Raw genomic sequence first — 11188 nt, forward strand, 5'->3', positions numbered from 1 at the left:
AGCATCAGAAAAACAACACTGAGGGAGCCAAAGGCTATCCCAAAGATCGTGTTTGGGAAGTATTTCGAGGATTTGAAAAAGCACTGGCACAATTGCACAATATCCAATAGAGCTGCTATTTTGTTTTTTTTTGTTCAAAAAACCAAAATTCTTGTTATTTTCCGAACACTTGGTCGAGGCGAGGTATGTATTATTAATGGAGTATAAAAGAATAAAGGAATTCATCGAAATCTGAATTATTCGTGTATCTTCAAGGTTTTCTCAAACTACTTTTGGAAAAGAGACCCATTTTTCAGAATGAAGTGATACCTCAGACTCCTATATCCAAATTTCTTTTAAAATTCTATCGCTAGTTTTTTTCTTATTCTTTCAAAATACTTACCTACCATTCTGAATCATATTCCGGACACTCTGTAATAATAACATGAAACGCTCAACGTCCTCATGATAAAACTAAAGGGTTACTCTATTTATACATTACAATTAGTATGTATATGGTTTAAATTGATGAAAATTGGAAGCATTCCCATTTCTCCATACATTTGTTCTGTCCATTTGTGTGGTTTCCCGAACAGAGCTGTCAATAAGGGGCAATTTATGCAGCCGCTAGAATAGAAACAACGAAGAGAATATTTGCGAAGTATACTCCACCCTTTCATAGTAAGCTGTCGTTAGCGTATAAGTATTGCATTTTGTCAGAATCTTTGGTCGAGAGTCGAGAAACGGTTTTTCATAAACGGTCATTCTCGCGATGTTTCATTTTTATTGCTGCGACTGTGTGCATCTGTTAGACGCGTGTTTGATGCTTGTTGAATGGCGATGCACGGAAGATGCCTCTTATTGTTCTTATTGTTGTGTATTGTTCTCGCAAAGAAAAAAGGATCATTGCTTCTCAAAATGATTCTACAAAATCTCGCAAGCCATTAAATCTTCTCAGGGTCCCCGGAACTTTGAACTAAAGAGTTATTTATGAAAGTTCGACGTATTCGCAAGATAAATCTCTTTTTCTTTCAAAATTAGGTTAATATTAACTCATAACATTAATTCATTAACGCTCCTACATTCATTATAATGTTCTTAAACGACCGATTACGCTTTGCTTTGTGTGTTCAGTTCTGTTCAAAAAAAATCCTTAAGCGTTAATTTGGAAAATTTTTAGCGGAAAATTTCGAAATGTAGCATCGGGGTGAAAATGATCAATCTATGCGTATATGCGACGTTCGATATGTCGCATTATGGGATTCGGTTCTAGTGGTTCTTTTTAGTAAAATAGTTTTTTCGCACTTGTTTGAATAGTAATTACAAGTATTTGATTACTTATTCAACTTATCAAGTATCGGCTAGGAGGGAATTAATATGTTAAGAGTCTAGAGATGCTTTGATGTTTTGAAACTAAGCTTCTTTGTCATAGTTAAGAATGGAAACAAAAAAGCTATTTATAAAAAAAAGACGGGTGGGTAATGTCGGGGACATAACCGGAGTGACGTGGGACTATACAAAGGGGACAGCTTTTGTTAAATATATATTTTAAATATATTGTTATATTTTCTTCTCCTACGTGAATACCTACCTATCTACCTGAAAAATGGATGAGTTTACTGTTTACTCTTTATGAACAAGCTTTGGCGTTGTGTTTTTGCGTTTTTTTATGAAGGCTCACCACCTAGCCCCGTACATGGAATACATCTTTACATTGTCTTTGATCCCCATGTACGTCCATCACGACCATTTGTTTTAGAAAGCATTGAACTGTATTTCCTAAACTCTTTTTTGGAAGGTTTAATGGCCCTGAAAAGCGCCTTGTTCCAATTTAGAATGGTTCCAATTTAGAAAACTTAGTACTCGTGGTTTTGAAAAAAAACCATTTCGAACGCCCTCGATGCCGCCTTGTTCTGGATTTGCCACCAAAGCAGTTTGTATAAAGAACAAACTTTTTTCTTTTGCGATTGCGTTTACCACTCGCCACTCGCTGCAACTGCCTGTTGTCTTGATGTCCACCGAACCGAATGTGTTCAGTTCCGAATTCGGGTTTTCTTATCGTCGCGAGCAGCTTTGCCAGCTAACTCGATCACTTCGGCGGCCGAAACTATATAACGCCGGCTAGGTGGACTGGTGCACTGGTACTAACGCGCTCGGCCTAGCTACCCTTGCGGGAAACTCCAGACCAACACGGTTCGAGCGGGATTTTGCCTTTCCCTTCACTTTTCCTCCTTTGCCATGTCCAGACATGGCTGCTTGGGTTGGTTTGTTGATGTGTTGTGATGCAAACCAATGTGGTGTACGGTTTGAATGAGAATGATCGTTACGGAAGGAAGGAAGGTCTTGTATTATAGAGACTTTAAACTATTGCAGTTCATTCGTCTCTAGCCTTGAGAAAGGCCATTTGAAAACTCTACTCTACTCTATTACTCTACTCCAGCGCTACCACCTCCGCCCTCTTGCCTTGAGAAAGGCACTCGATCCCTCGCCGTCCAGCCCGTCCAACAACGATGTTGTCCAGTCGGTGTCCACACAAAGAATGGCTGAAAAAGAGGATCGTTACGGCAGCGGAGCGGGGATTTTTAAGCTGACTGGCTGGCTCGAGAATTACGCATGTGTGAGACTGCGACCAATGTTCCGTTCATATTTTTTTTCCTTTCCAATCGTGCTTCATTCTATTTCGCTGCTGCTCTGGTTGCCCGTTTTGGTCGGTACGATTTGAGGAGCACAAAATGGACCAATCAAAAATGGGCACATAGTGCATTTGGACAATGCTTGATATTTCACAATTATTCAATTATTTATCTCAAGAAAAATGTAATGTTATTCGTTATGATAGATGCGTAGGTATATTTCCTATCAATTGATGCAAAAACCTTTGCGATCTATTGAGAAATGCTCGAGTTATAAGCGTTCCAAATCTTGCATTTTTTTCCTACTTGTTCAGTGCCTAGATTTCCATTTCACCCCCTATATCTTCCGGTTAGACGTAGTCCTACGTCAAAAATATTTTCAAGCAATTTAATAAGTGATTCGTTGAGAGCTATTGACAAAAAGAACCTTCAGTTGAGTATTGAACATGTCAGATTAAAAAAAGTTTAATATTAAATTGCATAGCATCTCTGAAAATTTATGTTTGTTTTCAGTAATACATTTGATCAATTTCACCCCGGTGATAAATTTGCCCCGGATGACGGTACTGCTTAGATTTTTTTTTTATCCCATTTATTTATTTATCAGGCTCATTAGCATTATCTGTAACAGAGCCGGGTTTTTATCGTGTACATGTACATATGTTTATGTTTCTATAAATTGTAAATTACACAGTAGAAGTAGTAGCCATTTAGGCGTAAGATGTTCTGTTACATTACATTATGGTAAATTACACTGTAGTAGCCATTTAGGCGTAAGGGTATTCTTTCTGTTCTTCCATTGTTCAGCAGACCGGACAGCGGAGACAGTTGATATTGATCATTGTTGGGTTATTTATAGAACAGCAGCCCGTTGTTTCTTGCAGAGCAGAGCAGTTGTATGGATGAATCGATCTTTGTTCCACCGTGGATCGATCTCCATAGCTGATGATGGTTGCGTGGACGTAGTTATTCTATAACAACACAAAGATGGTCAATTGAGGACCCTGAGTTTGAACTCACGATCGATCGCGTGTTGTAAGCGAACGTGTAACCAAGTGGCTACGAAGACCCTCCTCTGCTTAGATTGATGACCACCAAACATAAGGAACGTGATTTCGATCGATTCGAATTTTGTTTTTCGCATAAGCCCGCGGTTACATTGAAACAGAGTACGCACGAAAATTTGTTTGTGCGATAACTGACGAAGAAAAACAAACAATTTTGTTCGATATAAACTGGCGAATTCGAACGAAGCAAGGGGGAATCAGTGTAACCACACTAATACAATTCTCGCGTAACTTTTGAAAAGGTCCTATGTAACAAATGTAAACAAATCGAGTTAATGGATGCACGCTATTAGTTTTCAATCATTGAATGTATTACAAAAACAATCGTTCACGTATCTATCTTCTTCATCTTTTTATCGCCGATACAAAAAATATCCAATGTACAGATTCGAATTTTAAGCACCCGGCTGTTACTTCGGACGCCACTTTCCTCCGACGGCCGAAACGTCCGAAGTAACAAAGCAGTCAATACAACTCGCAGTCGTACTTCGGTCGTTTTGGAATTTGTTTTTTACAATTGTTGTTATCGATTTCAGTGCAATTCAACGAGTGATAACATTAATAATCAGTCTTTAGAACGATATGCTGATATTTGGATTGTTGTTTATTAGTTAGTTTCAAATTTTTATAGTGCAACGTAATATGTCCAATGTGCAAACGCGGGCAGTCAAAACGTCCAATGTAACATTTTTCGCTCCGAGGCTTCAACCTTAATCTCAAATCACGGAACAATAGTTACGATTGGTTTTACGGAGTTATTCTTGACAGCTAGTGGTGAAAACAGTGATAAAGATTGATAGCTTTTAAGACAATTCGCGAGATAATGTTCGGGTCTTCAACTACGTTTTTCTCGAGTTGGCGAAAATGTTACATTGGACCTTTTCAAAAGTTACGCGAGAATTCTATGTAGTTGTTTACTTCTCCCAATTGCATGCGTTTCGTGCAGTCTTATTTTCGTAAGAAACTGCAGGCAGTGTCACCTCGGCCTAAGGGTCGATTTCGTATGTAATGGTTTTTTTTTTTAAATAGAAACTGACTATCATTTTCATATGTCACTTCGTTAAAATTGTTCCAAAAGATGTCATGAGCTTCGCGTGTGAGATTGAATTCAGTTTCGTCTCTTTCGCTTCGTTTAATTTGATTTGTGGTGAAGAAAGTCTCAGATTCTCATCCCTGAGGACAGTTTCAAATTTTTAAATAAAGAAAGAAAATAGTTGAGTGATGTTCTCTGCTTATTTGAATTCGTAATTCCTACTATAACTCGACTAGTATTAAAATTATTCCAATTTATCCACAAAAATTTCATAATTGTAATAGAAAAATGTTCAACTGTTTAATATTCCATGCAGAAAACTTGATACTCTATTAGGGAATATTCATTCTATACGGAAAATTTAATCATAGTTACTTATTTTTATGTAAAAATGCGTTTATTACTACCTTAAATACAATCCTTTATTTGCTTCATGTACACATGCAATTTCTCCTAGTTTCGTATTTGCAAACAAAATTCCGAATATTCTGCCATCCGGCCTCAAGCTAGCCGGATATCCGGAGTCGGACCTGCGACTGTATCTATAACAGTAAAATAGAGCTCACGAGCAAAATTCTGTTCAACTAGACTCTATAATAGGGCTCAATATTCAATTTTAGAAATTTTTAATTCCTTATGTTCTATTTATTCATGACTATATTTCTTGAAAGAAATTCGTCCAAATTATTCACATTACACATCTTATTTCTTAAATAAAAATAGCAATACTTCATTTAAACCTTATGCCGGATGTGTCCAGCATTTTCAATTGGTCATTTGACAAATAATACGCATGAAGAAAAAAATGTAGAAATTGTTCCTAGTGACAATTTTTTGTTTGATTACAAGTTATGATCGAACAACTGGATGTGTTAATATAAAATAACTAACAATCTGAAAAAATATAAAAACGGAAACATTAATGAAGAATAATCTATTCTTACAATCAATTTTGGAGGTGACACTACCAAAGACCAGATGTCCTCTCCTTTTTACTCTTAAGGTTAAAATGAAGTATTGCTATTTTTATTTAAAAAATAAGATGTGTAATGTGAATAAATTGTACGAATTTCTTTCAAGAAATATAGTCATGAATAGAACAACATAAGGAATTAAAAATTTCTAAAATTGAATATTGGGCCCTATTATAGAGTCTAGTTGAACAGAATTTTGCTCGTGAGCTCTATTTTACTGTTATAGATACAGTCGCAGGTCCGACTCCGGATATCCGGCTAGCTTCGAGGCCGGATGGCAGGATATTCGGAATTTTGTTTGCAAATACGAAACTAGGAGAAATTGCATGTGTGCATGAAGCAAATAAAGGATTGTATTTAAAGTAGTAATAAACGCATTTTTACATAAAAATAAGGAACTATGATTAAATTTTCCGTATAGAATGAATATTCCCTAATAGAGTATCAAGTTTTCTGCATGGAATATTAAACAGTTGAACAATTTTCTATTACAATTATGAAATTTTTGTGGATAAATTGGAATAATTTTAATACTAGTCGAGTTATAGTAGGAATTACGAATTCAAATAAGCAGAGAACATCACTCAACTATTTTCATTCTATATTTAAAAATTTGAAACTGTCTTCAGGGATGAGAATCTGAGACTTTCTTCACCACAAATCAAATTAAACGAAGCGAAAGAGACGAAACTGAATTCAATCTCACACGCGAAGCTCATGACATCTTTTGGAACAATTTTAACGAAGTGACATATGAAAATGATAGTCAGTTTCTATTTAAAAAAAACCATTACATACGAAATCGACCCTTAGGCTAAGGTTACTTTGGATAGGAGTACGCACGAAAATTTGATTGTACGAATAGAAACAAACAATTTTGTTCGATAGAAGCTGACGAATACGAACGAAGCAAGGGGGAAGCAATGTAACCACACCAATACAACTCAATGTGGTTGTTTAGCTTCACTATTGCATACAATTCGTACGACCACTTTTCTGCATCCAGTGTCACCGCCGCCTTAGGCCGAGGTGACACTGCCTGCAGTTTCTTACGAAAATAAGACTGCACGAAACGCATGCAATTGGGAGAAGTAAACAACTACATAGAATTGTATTAGTGTGGTTACACTGATTCCCCCTTGCTTCGTTCGAATTCGCCAGTTTCTATCGAACAAAATTGTTTGTTTCTCTTAGGCCGTCTACACATTAGGCAACAGCAACCCGATCTATGTTGGCGATGTCAATCGCATCGCCAACTCAGCTCGGCACATTGAGACAACTCGAACGCGATGAATTCGTTAAGTTTTTATCCGTCATCATAAACTGCCTAATCGCTGGCAGAGATGCCATTTATTTATCTGCCGAAAAAATCATACGGAGAGCAAATTATGAAAAATTGGTTTGAAAAAAACTATTTTACTTGGGATTTTTCTTGACACCAGGCAAAGAAAAAATAAATAAAAACTTAATTTCACAAATCATCGAATCAAATTGAATGCATACGCGGCTTCTTAAAACTACAATAGAATCAAAAGGGCACATTTGAAATACAATTTACACTATAGCAGAAAAAAAATCTGCTTATCTGGCATTCCTGGATGTACTTTTTTCGAAGGTGTTTCATCTCATATATCAAACAATAATACCATTTTTATTTAAAAAATGTACCGTTGTGTTAATATTCCTTCGTGTGTACAATAGATTTCAGAATTTCTTTTGGGTTCTGCTTTTTTTCTAAATTCTAAATATTTCTAAAAAATGGATGTATATATTTATTTTTCGTTGGAGTAATACCACAAACCAGCAAACAATATTTACAAACATAAAAAAATCATTGAAATAAGAATACAGCCGAAAAGAATTATATAAAGAAAACAGAAAAATTTTCAACAATTCTTCTAAAGAATGATTTATGTATACACTAACGCTAAATATGAAAAATTCTCCCAGGGGTCACATATTCGCAGACCGCACCTTCGCACATGGTACAATCGAGAATCAGGGATGATAACGGTTTCCCGGGAAATCTGACCAGAATTATCCAATCTTAGGCTATCTGTTGGTATTTGTTGAATCATTATTATAACCGACGGCATCAAGCTAAAGGTGACATATTTACCTAACATACTTATTTCGGCTCGCTGATAACAACAGACAGCAACAATTGCTGTTAACTTGGAAAAACACATCCAGCGGATTCTGTGCTTCTTGCTCAATCTCCAATATTATACGCATCCTTGACCAATTCAGCACTCTTCCCGGACGGTATATCAAAAGAACTTGCATATTGATGGCATTTCCTAACGTCAAACGAATATATATTATATATAAACTAAACCAAAGTAGCAAAATACTTACATCTCGTTCGTTCATAGAAACAGATGCGCCAATATTGTAAACACTGTTTTGCATCACAACTGACAGATATTGAAATTCAATGAACGCAGAAATCAAAACGTCAACAGCAATTGAACGAAAAGGTTGCCGACACAAATCGCGCGCGACTCGACATGCTGAGTTGAATCGAAAAAGTTGGTCCGACCAAAGTTGCCAGTTGCCTAGTGTGTATGCTCCCATTTGATTACACATGTTCTCAACTTTTTTGACAGATTCGTTAAGTTGCTTTCCAACTTAGGTTGCCTAGTGTGTAGATAGCCTTAGTCAATTATCGCACAAACAAATTTTCGTGCGTACTCTGTTTCAATGCGAAAAAAAATCGAATCGATCGAAATCACGTTCCTTATGTTTGGTGGTCATCAATCTAAGCAGTACCGTCATCCGGGGCAAATTGATCACCGGGGTGAAATTGATCAAACGTATTACTGAAAACAAACATAAATTTTCAGAGATGCTATGCAATTTAATATTAAACTTTTTTAATTTGACATGTTCAATACTCAACTGAAGGTTCTTTTTGTCAATAGCTCTCAACGAATCACTTATTAAATTGCTTGAAAATATTTTTATAAATAGCTTTTTTGTTTCCATTCTTAACTATTACAAAGAAGCTTAGTTTCAAAACATCAAAGCATCTCTAGACGCATAACATATTAATTTCCTCCTAGCCGATACTTGATAAGTTGAATAAGTAATCAAATACTTGTAATTACTATTCAAACAAGTGTGAAAAAAATATTTTACTAAAAAGAACCACTAGAACCGAATCCCATAATGCGACATATCGAACGTCGCATATACGCATGGATTGATCATTTTCACCCCGATGCTACATTTCGAAATTTTCCGCTAAAAGTTTTCCAAATTAACGCTTAAGGATTTTTCTTTTGAACAGAACTGAACATACAAAGCAAAGCGTAATCGGTCGTTTAGGACCATTATAATAAATGTAGAAGCGTTAATGAATTAATGTTATGAGTTAATATTAACTTAATTTTGAAAACAAAGAGATTTATCTTGCGAATACGTCGAACTTTCATAAATAACTCTTTAGTAAAAAGTTCCGGGGACCCTGAGAAGATTTAATGGCTTGCGAGATTTTGTCATTTTGAGAAGCAATGATCTTTTTTTCTTTGCGAGAACAATACACTAATTGATCATATGTCGCAATTTGTTTCCCTGAGTATTTAACAAGAGGCATCTTCCGTGCATCGCCATCCAAAAAGCATCAAACACGCGTCTAACAGATGCACACAGTCGCAGCAATAAAAATGAAACATCGCGAGAATGACCGTTTATGAAAAACCGTTTCTCGACTCTCGACCAAAGATTCTGACAAAATGCAATACTTATACGCTAACGACAGCTTACTATGAAAGGGTGGAGTATACTTCGCAAATATTCTCTTTTCGCTATCCCCCCTCGTTGTTTCTATTCTAGCGGCTGCATAAATTGCCCATTATTGATCAGTAGTTTTGATTGTCTACAGCAGGGTTTCTCAAAGTGGTCGATATCGACCCCTATAAAATAACACAAGTTCTTATTTGAAAAATTAAAGATACCCCATAAGTTGTGTTACATGAACCAACCTGTTATAAAAATGACCAGAGTTGTCATTTTTCTGTATTTTTACATAGCTAAATGAAAATCTATATATTTATATTTTTAGCAAAAAAATCAGCATCAAAACACTAACGGAAAAAATGGAAAGAAAGGTTTATTTTCATTTCGAATTTATTGTTCTTAGTTATGGTTTGTTTAAGTCGTATCAATACAACAAAATAATTCATAAAAAAAAGTTTTCTCATAATAAATTGTATGATGTTTATACATGGTTTTGTTGAATTTTGCTTTTCCGAAATTTTCCGTCAGTTTCATCCTTGACGCTCATCCTAGAGTCGATATATAGTTCTTTGCTTTCAAAATAGAGTCCATCATTGTGGAAGCCAACCGATTTCAGAACTTTGTTTTGTTGGCATTGTGATGCGAGAATATTCACTCAACACACGCTGATGAATGTGGAATTATCAAGAAGTGTCCCAAAAACATCCTTAGCAGGAATGAAGAAGTGAGGTGACATTTCATATGATTCAACATTTTTATTAATCAAGGTACATATCTTCATGACTCAACGACAAAAAAAAACAAAGTTTATTAGTACTTCAGAGAAAAAGAAACTGTAATTAATTCAACATTGCAATTTGAATTTGATAAAAATATTATTAAATCCTGTATCTTTGCAGAAAATCTGTAATTCTGTATCTGAAATTTAGCGAAAAATCTGTTGAAATACGGAATATTCGGTAGATGTGGCAAACCTGAGAATGACTAATATCTTAGTAGAACATATTATTACTGTACATTTTAAAAACTCAACAAGACGATGAGTGTACACAAGATGGATATAAAAAAGTACAAAAAGTACAAGATGAAAAATTCGGCAGGTAAAAAAAAGTGAACAGGTTCGTGCAAGATAATGTGTTTGAGTGTACGAATTATTCAGGCATGTCAGCATTTCTCTGTATTTCAAACATATACGTGATTTAACACGAAGGAAGTCATCGTCAAACTCATGTCCAAACATGCTCCTGATATTTTACTGTATAACAAGCTTGCCCTTAGGTTGCAAGTTCATAAGCGTTCTGAAATACGTTGGATCTTGAGTGATAATGTACTCAACTTCTAATTTAATTCAAGACATTACAAGGTATTTACATAGCTAAATGAAAAATATCTTCTCGTTTTTCCATCATCATACATTGTCGCAAAAGGCTTCATTATGGGCACAAACAACGCGAAACAGAATTTTTAAAATCAACGAACGCGAAGATTTAAGGCTTTAAGTAACCAATATTGAGTTGTGGATAGATTGGCTTGCGATTAGAATGTTTTTATAGGTTGTGAGTAATTTGTATTAATAATTATTTATTACACTTGATATTTACTAAATTTTATCTCTATTTATTTAGTTGAATATGTTGAGAAAATATTTTTTACTGTATTTTTACTTTCAACACTTTTGGCTGTTTTGTCACATTACTTCCATTTTTTGGAAGAATGTCGAGAGTATGAATTGAACTCGTGATCTTCTGCGTCAGAGGTGCG

At 35.4% G+C, this 11188-nt stretch overlaps 1 long non-coding RNA gene across 1 annotated transcript; it reads right to left on the reverse strand.

Annotated features, from left to right (window-relative positions):
• Nucleotides 1-7432: 7432 nt before the first annotated feature.
• LOC129769214 (uncharacterized) lies at nucleotides 7433-7980 on the reverse strand. The gene is made up of 2 exons (XR_008741839.1): nucleotides 7806-7980; nucleotides 7433-7742 (listed from the first exon to the last, which is right to left on the reverse strand). It is a non-coding gene; the product is annotated as an uncharacterized LOC129769214 (long non-coding RNA).
• Between the last annotated feature and the right edge of the window lie 3208 nt (nucleotides 7981-11188).

The sequence above is a fragment of the Toxorhynchites rutilus genome, chromosome 2 (assembly GCF_029784135.1).
Source record: "Toxorhynchites rutilus septentrionalis strain SRP chromosome 2, ASM2978413v1, whole genome shotgun sequence".
NCBI classification, from domain to species: Eukaryota; Metazoa; Arthropoda; class Insecta; order Diptera; family Culicidae; genus Toxorhynchites; species Toxorhynchites rutilus.